Source organism: Bacillus rossius, chromosome 2 (assembly GCF_032445375.1).
Source record: "Bacillus rossius redtenbacheri isolate Brsri chromosome 2, Brsri_v3, whole genome shotgun sequence".
Lineage (NCBI taxonomy): Eukaryota > Metazoa > Arthropoda > Insecta > Phasmatodea > Bacillidae > Bacillus > Bacillus rossius.
The window spans coordinates 33,546,404-33,558,622 of record NC_086331.1 but is presented as its reverse complement, the minus strand read 5'-3'; the positions used below and the strand labels follow the sequence as shown (position 1 = coordinate 33,558,622).

Here is a 12,219-nt window from a genome sequence, read left to right as displayed (position 1 = left end):
AACCTATTGTAATAGGCTGCTCTATGACTAGAAAAACTACACATGAGTATTACTGTTTAAAGTCTCTGGTACCATGTTGCCTGTGAACAAACATCCAAACCCACCCTAACAAACCTGAATGTGAGTGGTTCGATCAATGCCAGATTACAGAATGTGCTAAACCAAAGAATGCCGGATTAAAGGAGAGCGCCGATTATAAAATGTAATTGATGTTGTTACGTAATTGTTTCTGTCATAAAATACATTTTTTCTTAGCTCCTTTGATGTACGAATGCACCAGTGTCTCACTTCAGTTGTGTATGACTGCCCCGCCTCAAGTTCAATCCTCACCCTAAACAGAGCTGCAAAGGAATGCGGGAATGTCGTCCTTTCAAACATTTGGTCCATCCACAAACCTCTTCTGCACGGGTCATGGAGATGTTGTATAGTATTGCACTTTCTACGGTTATGTGCAAACACTAGCAATTGTGTTAGCAAAAATGGTCACTCTCACTTGCTACAGTATGCATTTTCGTGGTTGCTCAGTATGTATGTTTAATAAATTATCAGCCTCCTTGAAGCTTGCAACATAAACAGATAATATTTTCATTATTACTTCAATAAACAGTTATTTAGTTCATAGGTGTGATTTTGATATTATTTCTACAACTAACTCTCAATAAATACTGGGCAGTTTTTATTCTACTTATTTAAAAGAACTGGCTTATATGTACACATACCTAAGAAAACATCAGCATTGTAAAGTTTCCAATATATGCAACATTTACACACAACACACAATTAGTTTTTTTAATTGCATGTAGATTATTTTATTTATGACAATGTGAATATGCTTGTTGAGGACTCTTCCTTACACAGGAGTGACTTTACAGAAACTAATAAAAAGAAGAGAATGACACTGTACACAAGGAGGAGCAAATGTGACTTACAGAGAAATACAAATTATACAGTTAAATCCTTTACTATCTGGTTTGTGATGTCGAGCATTGGTAAAAACATTATGAACACATAATAAAAGTATAAACATTCTGACTTAATTTGTAAATGAGCCCACTGAAAAATATAATTTATAATAAATTCCAGTGAAGTTTTTTTATAACAGACACTGGTAATCACATGCAATAACCAAAATGTTTATACTGAACATACACAATAGAATAAACAGATGCATACTCAGAAATTGTGTTCTAATGTTTCATTTCAAAGATAATTAATTTTAATATCTTCCAACTGCTTCTGCTAAATGAAAATGGAAGAATAAGTACTACATGAGTGAGAGCCATCCCATCTATTTATTAAACAGTCATGCCACTAAAAATGACAATATATTTTCAATATGTTTTCTTCAAGGTAGTCATTTTAAGCTCAGTAACACACATTGAATTTTTTGGAATAGTAAACTGTGCTTACCCTGCTACCATTCCTAAAGTTGCAAGCAAGTAAAAAGAACCAAACCAGTACAGCATTTCACGAGCACGTGCTACTTGCATTGCAAATAACCGCATACGCATCTGATTCTGCATTTGAATCTGCCGCTCAACCTAAAACAAAAAAAGTACTACTAGTACACATAGTAAATCCAATACCGCAAAGCTCATAAAAAAAATTTAAAGCGTTTTAGAGTCATTCTATAAAGAAAGTGAGCCTAGTCATTACCTTTTAAAATTTATATTAATGTTTTGTTGCATCTAATTTAGGACATATAATGGTATAATAGAAAACAATTTAATGGAATAATGCCATTGATGGATTACACTGGATGTCATAGAAAAAACAATGATAATGGACAACAATAGTATAATTTCTTTAAAGAGGCAAGGGAAAAGTTGGAAATTTCAAAATCCTTTAAGTTTTTGGTACCAGGTTAAAGTTTTGGATATCAATTCATATTTTTCCCCTTTATTCTATGATAACTGGTTTGCCATAAAATAAAGAAAAAAAACTCTGAAGAAAGTAAGTTCAAGTGCAACATTAATTTTTCAATTTATAGAATAAAAAATGTAAATTTGAACAAAAAAACAAAGAAAAACCTGCAACACCCATTCCACAAACTTTGTCGCATAAAATTATAATAGCTACAGTGGTTTACCTTACATGGAGATTTTGAGATATCTATGTAATTAAATCAGTTTACATGGCATGACTGGACGTACCGGCAAAATGATACTGTGATGTAATAATAAATTTACAATAGGAAAATAAAGAAATTTATAAGTTACAAATGCCCATACCACACACAGTTTTCATTTACAGAAGAAATAAAATAATCTGTAGCATGTTTGTCTAGTAAATGATGTCTATTACATTTTACCATTTATTCTACTTCAAGTTATGTTAATTTTACAATAAAATATTAATATTTTCCACAACTGTATTTAAGTACTATACACCTATCCCTCACTTAGCACAAGTAATTTGTTCCTAAAAATGCTCGTGTAATTCAAAATCGTGTATTCTGAAGCATTAGTTTCCATAAATAGCAAGTTTATTTATTTACTTAATGTGTTCCAAAATTGTGTAGGAAAATATACTTTACGTAATATTAATGTGTTGAATAAAACTCAACTATAAATATGTCACACCATTTATCTTAATATGACAAATACGACACCGCGTAACAGGAGATACGTGGATATGTACTTTATCATCAGTCGGCTGGCTGACTTGCCCGCCCGGGCGTGACCATCAAATCACGTCGCGTACCTTTCCCAACCATTCTTTACTGACAGTGAAACCGATAGGTAGTACTGTCCGGATAATTATATTTTAATTTTTTAAAAATTAAAGTGCTTATTCGTGTATCACCACCTGGTTTACACCAATCCTGTCAGGCCAATGATTATTTTTTTCATTGCAACATTCGTTTAGCAACCTTTTCCACGTGAATCATCTGTTCATTTCTGTTCCGGTATCAAATGTCAAAAATATTCCCGCTAGTACAACCAACAGCATCAGACTTATGTATATAAACTTTTGGTAAGAGTCCTTATTTTGTACGATTATGCGCACAGTTGACTTGCTTAAAACTAAAGTGTGACCAACATAAGCGTGGCCTTCATGACAATCTGCGCACTGTAATACTTCTCGTTTTGTCTCAAATACTTGAACACTATGCATTATGAGTGATTAAGCACGTACAGTTACCAGCAGCTGAACGGGCAGACGTTGCTTTTGAGTGAAATCCCTGCCGCTGGTTAGACTGAGTTCACGGCCCGGTTTGTGGCCCGGTGACAACGGTACGGCACGGCGGCAAACGCGCGGACGTAAAAACATTTGGTCCTTTACACTCCATAATGCCCATTTAACTTGCCATAGATGTTTGTACAACAGCCGATAGCATAAACACACCTGCGCGCGCATCTGTTCCCCCCCCTTGTTTAGCTAACTGTATCCCACGGCACATCTGTTGTTTACAGAAGTTGAAACTGACTACTTGGCGTCGTGCTTGATTTAATTTTTTTGTATTTTGCCTGTCGAGGTTTTGTGCTAACTGAAATTTACTGGGGCAGTAAAATTCATATAGCGCTAAATGAATCCGCGCAAACTGAAGACGCGCTAAGTGAGGGATAGGTGTACAAAGAAACAGGCTGTAAATAAATTAGCACAAAATTTCAATAGTTTTGTCTGTCACAGTTTTGGTTTTCTGCAGCAGGCAAATTCTTTGCAATGGTTTGGTTTCACATTTTTCTCAGAGATCATACCAGATAGAAGGCTAAAATCAAGATGACTGGACTTGACTACGAACTTGGGTCCTTCAGAATACAATTCCCGATCCATATCACTGTGCCACCTCGCTTTATAATGGCTTTAACTTAAATTAAGTTACGGATAAGAATTGAAGTAAATTCAAGTGCTGGGGTGAACAACTACAGAACTAAGCCCACCGGGTGAAAGCCAAATTGCAAGTGTAAAATATCAAATAAAAAAAAATCAAAATTAATTTTGTAACTAGCAATAAATAAATTTACTTTCAAAGTAAAATATTCTTGTATATATTGTATGTATGTACTATAAATCATGCTAAATTTACACTTACTGTAATCTTGTTCATTTCTGTGAAAAACTCTTGATTTTTCTTCAAATTGTCTTCTAACGATCTGGAGTATAAGCTGCCCATTTTGGACTAAATATTTTTTTACATTCAAATCTGAAAAATTAAGAGTCTTTCAATTGTTAACACTTAGTGTTAAATACTGACACAATACACAAGACCATTGAATCACTCTCCTCTTATAGCTTGGTACAGTGAATTAAATCACATCTCTGTTATTTTTCAAACATTATCATACAATTAGCACACAGATTTTGGTAAATATGTAGTGTACGGATTAGCGTCAAATTTTTTTTTTAAAAATCTGAAGTAACTTTCATTATATGCTCTATTACGTCCTCTTTTCATTACAGCCTGCGGAGATAAGAAATTCCAAATACTTTAGGAGATATCGAATTTTTTAATTTTCATATTTGGGCGATATTTGTAAAAAAAATATTTTAAAATTCCGAAAATACTTTTATTCTGTGCTCTTTAACTTCCTCTTTTCATTAAACCCGGCGGAGATAAGAAATTCCAAATACTTTAGGAGATATCGAATTTTTAAATTTTCATTCTGTGCACTCATGCAGCATTCATTCACCATTGTTGCTTGTTTACAAGTATGATTTTTTTTTTGCGACGTACGTGAACGGGGAAAACTAAGATGCACATAAAGTTCTGCCATTCCCGATTACACCCTAACAATTCACTTTCGGCCAACCTCTGGTTTATTTATTAATATTTATATTTCTCTGTTTATTTTAATGTAGCTATACTAACCTAACTAACCGTCCATAGTGTTTTAAAGTGTTTTAATGTAGCTAACCTAACCGACCACTTTTAATATTCGAATTCATTTTTCCTGCGCAAAAATAAAACAAATCCCGAAGTTGGCTGAAGGTGAATTGTTCGGGTGTAATCGGGAATGGCAGAACTTTATGTGCATCTTAGGTCCCCCACGTGAACGACTACATCATGTAAAAAGAAAATTACGTGAGTTCCTACTGTTCATCCTTTGTCCCGGTTTATTAGGTCAGGTCAGCTACATTATAAATACTTTTAAACTAAACAACCATTAAAATTAATTTTATTATTTTTAATGTCTGTTCAGTTTCAAAGTATTTATAATGTAGCTGACCTGACCTAATCTACCTTTGTCCCGTTTTGTTAGGTTAGGTCAGGTCAGTTACATTATAAATACTTAAAACTATACAACAAGTAAAATTAATTGATATTATTTTTAATTTCTGTTTATTTTGAAGTATTTATAATGTAACTAACCTTACCTAATGGAAAATTTCAGTTATTTAGGCATTCACGCACACACGGCAAAATATAAAATGGCGGCGGTCGAATGATTACATAGGTCTTGTATTGAAAAATAAGAACGACGATATCTCCAAAAGTAATTGGAATTTCTTATCTCCGCAGGCTGTAATGAAAAGGACGTAAAAGAGCATATAATGAAAGTTATTTCAGATTTTTAAAAAAATTTTTGACGCTAATCCGTACACTACATATTTACCAAAATAATTAATTTATAATTAATAATAACTATTAAAGAAACTTAAAAATATTGATCATACTCCCTAATAAAAAAATATTATCCTCAAATATGTTTAAAATGTTTTTTTCTTCACAAGACCACTAATCAAAAACCCAAACAAACCCACTTTATTTTAACTTTATTTACATTAACTTAAAAATTAATATATTGATTGGAATTATTTATTTATGAAATAAATTTGAGAAAAGATTGGTTACAGATGAATACTGACCTACTAGCTTCTTATGCTGATTTGAAACTAGGCACTTGATTACATTTTCATATCAAGCCAGAAAGTTGTTATCAATAGAAGGCTGTATTTGTTCAGATAAATAGTTTGATATTACCTGCTTCAACAATATCTGATAGTAAAGCGAAAAAATGTTTCTTAAGTAACCCACAAGTAAAATATGACCATTTTTGAGTTATAATGGCACACTGACCATTACATATTTATCTGAACAATTTTGAAATCAATATTGCCATTTGCATCACAACTATCTTTTCCAAACCTCCTCCCAACTTGACTCTGTCTAAACTGCAGTCGGGAGCACAAGAAGAACAGAATGGTGATGAGTTCCAAACAAAAGGTCCCATCTAACAGAACTGGCCCAGACAGCATCAGTCTGTAGGTTAACATTTGATTGTAGTGTTGTTTTTCTCTTACTGTTGTCATGTTCTGCCTACGAACTCGTTATGGCAGAGTTAAAAGAACAAAGATATGTTTGAAATTTTGTTTCCTACTTGAAAAATTGGCAACAGTAGCTTACCAAATGCTTCAACAGGCTTTCAATGAGGATGCTATGAGCAGCACACAAGTTTTCGAGTGGTTTAGGTGCTTTAAAAGTGGTGAGATAAGTGTTAAAGACCATGCTCATTCTGGATGCCCATCAATAACTCGAAACAATGAAAATAATGAAAAAAATCAACCAAAAAATCAATGAGGATTGTCATTTCATGATTGACAAAATTTTTAGAAGAGACAGGAGTGAATTGGAGCTTGTGCCAGCGGATTTTGACTGAGGATTTGCAAATGAGACGTGTTGCCGCTAAATTTGTTCTTCGCCTTCTCAAACAGGATAAAAAAAAACATTTGATTGAATTTGAGCCAGGACTTGAAAAAAGAGATTGAAAGTGATCCAAACTTTTTGACCAAAGTCATTACTGGTGATGAGAGTTGGTGTTACGGGTATGACCCAGAACCAAAGCAAGCGTCAAGCCAGTGGAAGACTCCCAATTCCCCCACACCAAAAAAAGCAAAACAAGTGAGATCGCATGTTAAGATGATGATTGTCTTTTCTGATGTGTGTGGAAATGTAAACCGAGAATTTGTTCCCCCTGGCCAGACTGTTAACAAGCGCTTTTATTTGGACGTTTTAAATATTTGCGAGATGATGTGCGGAGAATACGCCAGGAACTTTGGCGATCAGGTGAGTGGTTTCTTCATCTCGACAATGCCCCATCGCACACAGGCCTTACGAGTGAACAGCTATTTGGCCAATCAGTGGTGGTCTGATGCTCCCCACACTTCGTATTTGCCAGACTTAGCCCCGTACGACTTTTTCCTGTTCCCGAGAACGAAGAAAAATCTAAAAGGGAAGCGATTTGATGATGTGGAGGCTGTAAAAACAGCTGAAGAGTTCCAGAGGTGCTTCAGACAGTGGGAAAGAAGACTCGACAAGTACATCGCAACTAATGGAGAGTAGTTTGAAGGTAACTGAAGGAATTTTGTAAAAAAGGTAATACATTTTTTATGATAAAAAATTCGGGTTTTTTGGGTGCCCCCTCATATACATATTATAAACATTTATGTTTAATATTTATTAAGCTTTATAATCAGATATACTTGTTTAGGTGTTTTGGTATAATATAACATAAAATGAAAGTTACAAACAAAGTACGAACAGAGGAAATGGAAAATAGTATTGATCAAGAAAATGTTTCGGTCATAAGCAAGATAACTGAAAAACAAACATGAAATTTTACAAATTGAGGAAAACCCTCAGTTGCAAAGTAATAGCAATGTTGCTGAATTTCCTGCCAGTGGTAGTAAATGACGTGCTTTTGAGAGGTTGGTGTAGAAAATGCTGGCAATTCTGCAGCCTGATCTTGCAAATCCTATTCAGAGTTTTTTTTTTGGTTGAAAAGTATGCAAGTGTTCATTATGAAAGGGAAAGGGTCACAGTGGCATAATTTGAGGTGACAAATGTTGCCAACTGTGAAGTGTTAAAAGATAAGTGTGTTGACAAATGGACCACATGTGTTAGGAATGTTACATATAGTGTTGTTGGTTTGGAAAGTAACCAAAAACACACAACTAGGATAAAACAACTACAGGTGTAAAGGTTACATGATGAAACGCAAAAGAAAAATTTGGTTTGTAGCAGGTAACAGTTGTGTCAGCTCAGAGCACATTGAAAAGACGAAGTAAGCTGTTTTATTGTAAATAGGGTAATTAATTGTTCCACATTATGTATCAAAGTTAAATCCTTTGATCCTGATGGCATGATCCTGTATACATTGATCCTGTGGTACATGATGCTTGCCGTTTTAATTTAGTAAGCTGAAATATCCTGGCTAAACATAAATTCAAATAGATCACAATACCAACAAGTTATGTTAAGTCTAGTGGAAATTTTTACTTATTCAAATTGCACAAAGTCACTGCCATAATGGTGTAAACAAACATCATAAACAATCTTCTTAGCAAAACAATCTTAAAATTGGCCATTTAAAATTGTTACATCTATTTATGTTGATGTGAACGATATAAGCTGCTTATTTTTATGATTGATGAAAAACAATTACAGATTTTTGAAGGTACGAGAGGTTGTACAGATGTTACAAAGTGGAATAAGACCATGCCAACTGATAGATGTCTGTTTTTGAGATAGTAAGGTGCACCATGCTACAAGAATTTTGTTATTTGTTTGCAAACAATAAAAAGATTACAATTTTGTAAATTGTTCCGTAGGTATCAAGTATCCAAGTTTCTTCCTTGATCCTGTTGGCATGATCCTATAAATATTGATCTATAGTACCCGATGCTTGCTGTTTTAATTTATTACATCTAAAGATCCAGCATGTAACAAATACTTGTGATACAACAATAAATTAAGATTTTAAGTTGAATAAAAAGGAATATATATTATATATTCAACTTACGATTTTTTATTTTTATATCACAAGTTTTTATGTGAAGGATCTTTTGACATACTAAATTAAAACAGAAAGCATCAACTAATACCACAGGATCAAGGAATAAACTTGGATATGTGATTTGTGTCTCGGAGACTTAACCAACATGTCTATTTTATAGTCATCTACAAAAATTACTATGTTATTTTCGTAACCATCCTTCTTCTTATATACATGCCAAACGCTCATTTGGGGGATACTCAAGCAACACTGAGTGCTCAAAATGACCATTTATTTTTTGCGGCTTTGGAAGTACTCACCAATACCGTTCAAAGAATGTACAACGTAGGCCTATGAATGAATAAAAAGTAAGATGATTCAACGGAAATTTCAGATTTCATTGAAAATTACCCATTCTACCTAAGTATTTCTCAAAACTTAAATCAAAAGTTTTACTGCATAATTTACCAGATCACATTTAAAAACCAAACCTTAGCCCATAGATAATGGCATACATAATGTTTGCAGTAGACTTGTGTAGTTCGCGAACGAACTAGTTCGGAAGAGCGCTCCCACAGACGAACTACGCGAACTAGTTCCCAGATCCCTCGCTCCTCAGTTCATTAGTTCGTTCTTATTCCGATCTCCTTCTTTTAGTTCTGTGCACATGATCTGGCTCTTATCAAAAGTCGTCACTCGTTCTCCCTTTCGGGTATTAATTACGGCTTTGTCGCTGGTCTTTTTGGCTGGCTATCGTTATCTGCTCGGGTCGGATAGCTGAAATTTCAGACGTCTAACGGATACTGACTTTACAAAAATGTTGACTCTTGATCGCTGCAAATGTTTACTGCAATGAAACATTTTCAGATGATAGCTTTATACTAGACTTGCGCATAATAGTTCGCGACCGGGAGCGCTCCTTTTAGTTCGCAGCTCCTTGGCGAACTAGGTCGCTCTTTTAGTTCGTCCGCTCCCAACTCGAATTCAAAGAAGACAGGTCACAGATAGTTCATTCGCTTTGTTACCGCTACTGCAGGCGATCTTCTTTGTATGTTATAGTAGTTATTTTTTATAATGATCAGTGTTGTGAACGCCTAGATTATTATCCTTTTTGGGTTATTATACATCAAATGAGTAAATAAAACAATAATTTACCTAATTGGGTAAAATGGCGTATATGACAGGTTTTTATTCTTTTCTTAACATACACTATAATCGAAAAAAATTTAATTTATGAAAGGATTTTTTTATAGCTAGTTTAAGAAATATTATTTATGAAATGTGTTTATTTTAGTGAATAAAATACCGTTTTATAAATATACAAATTAAAATTTTTTTTAAAGAAATAATCAACAAAAAATGCGTTATTATGTACAAGCCACAAAATTACGTAAATTATTATGAAAAAAGACCCATTACTCTTCTAATTTGTTACCTTACAATTATACATAGAAAAACTAATAAAAACTCTTAAGTAAGATTGTATGCTAATATTGCTTAAGAATGTGTATGTTCATTAGGACCTATATATAATTCAATAATTAAATATTAGTTAGTTCATCATCACTTCCCATACAGCACACTTGGTGTAAGAAACGTCGCATCGACGTGGTAATGTCGAAATGTGGTCACGTCACCAAAACCGACGTCGAATCGACGTGGTCTTTGAAACCATGAAGTAAGTGTACGTTGTCCACGTCGGAGCGACGTGTTTTTCAGTTTCCCTGAGGTTCGAGTCGCCTACAGGACGTCGGCATGACGTCTATCTTTCGACCATCATGTTCCGTTTTAGAAAATAATAACAGTATAATTAATTAATGTAAAATTATAATAATATTACATTAATAAATGTTCATTGTCCTTTTTACTAAATGTAATAAGTATTTTTTTTAATTAGATTTAAACGGATGTTTGAATTGTTTCTGCGCAGTTGGTCATTTACGGTTAATGGCGTGTTTTTGGAATATTATTGGCGTTCTGAATTCTGTGGTTCTGGACTAGTTTGGTAAGTTTAGATTTGTAACGCTATGTACTATTTAATGCAGTTTTGTTTGTTATGTTTAGAATGATGAAGAGTATTTTATTTTGTGGATTCGCGAATCCCATGTTCTATACATAACCTCCATAGACACACTTCACGTGCGGCCGTTTTCGAATATAAAATGTTTGACTTGTGTACACTAAAGTTCCCGTCACTTTTTGTGAATACTATACTGAGGACTTATTTTGTTAGTTTTTAAAAGCATTTGCAGGCGTATTGTAGAATACGATACCAAACAAACAAAGGTTAATTTAGGTTGGGTACGTTACGTTGCGTGTTGTTACGTAGGAAATCGGAATAATGCATGTTTTATGATTCCTGTTGCAGTGGTAAACGGTTACAGGTAAAATAGGGGCAGTAGCTCACTTTAACCTACTGAAATGATACTTTGAAGTTCTGATGTGCTACCATTAAAAAATCCCATTGCAGTATCAATACAAGAATTGTGGGTAATATTTGGGTAAATATGTAGATTAGCTGTATTTCCTTAAAAAAACACAATGTTACTCTCCAGTTATACAAAAACGGCGATATCTCCTAATAATTTGGAATTTCTTATCTCCGCCGCCTTTAATGAAAAGAGGAAGTCAAGTAGCACAAAATGACACTATTTTGGGATTTTTAATATATATATTTTTTTTTTTAACAGATATCGTTACTCTCCAGTTTTACCATATTTTAATGCACGTAGGTACTGTAAATTCATATAAACTATTATTCTTATGATGTCACACATTTATTTGTAATATTGGTAAAAGTTTCGTATTACGTATCCGAGGAGATCACTTGATCCTGAGGACACGATCCTGTAAATATTGATGCTGTGGTGCATGATGCTTGCTGTTGTGATTTAGCATGGTTTGTTAGGTTAGTGCAGCTGCATTAAATATACTTGAAAAACATGCCATCATAATGAAGGTATCTCCTTGGATACGCAATACGAAACTTTTACTGTGATATTAATATTGTGATCATGACGTACAAAATGAATTGTACAGAATTACTTTTACATGCTGACTAAAAACGGCGTATTATCGCTGAAGGTAATTAGAGGAAATCACTTGCAAGGAAGTGTCTCAAATTTGTTCAAAAGAATGTTGACAAATCAACTGGCTGCAGAGTACAGTTGGTGGGGAGCAAAAGGGAAGAAAAATTTCAGAAAATTGGAACTTTCACATGTTGTTATGAGTGAGTAGCCAGTATTAATTTGGTTAGCCAAAAAAAATTTTCAATTAGTTAAAAAATTAATAATTGCAGTGTCTTAGTCAAGTATAAACAGATGTGTATTTGTGTACAGCTGAGGAACAATTTCATGTGTAGCTTGATTTTGCTGCCATGGGAATTATTGTTGTGCAGTAAATTATGAAGCAAGCGAGAGTTGGTATTAGCAGAAGATTTCAATTACAGTTATCACTCTATTTTTGCCACTCCTTTTGGATCTGTTCCTCCTCTGCAACGTCC

General features: G+C 33.9%; 1 protein-coding gene across 4 annotated transcripts in view; it reads right to left on the bottom strand.

Moving 5' to 3' along the window:
- LOC134529224 (uncharacterized protein K02A2.6-like) overlaps positions 1–9,696 on the bottom strand; it is a 57,045-nt gene extending 47,349 nt beyond the window's left edge. The window contains exons 1-2 of one of the 4 annotated variants that reach the window (XR_010074501.1): positions 9,038–9,649; positions 1,411–1,541 (exon numbers count right to left, since the gene is read on the bottom strand). The gene's annotated coding sequence lies outside the window, so the exon portion shown is untranslated. Of the gene's footprint in view, positions 1–1,410; positions 1,542–9,037 lie in introns of all 4 variants that reach the window. The other 3 variants (XM_063363102.1, XM_063363100.1, XM_063363101.1) reach the window with 3 other exon arrangements.
- Between the last annotated feature and the right edge of the window lie 2,523 nt (positions 9,697–12,219).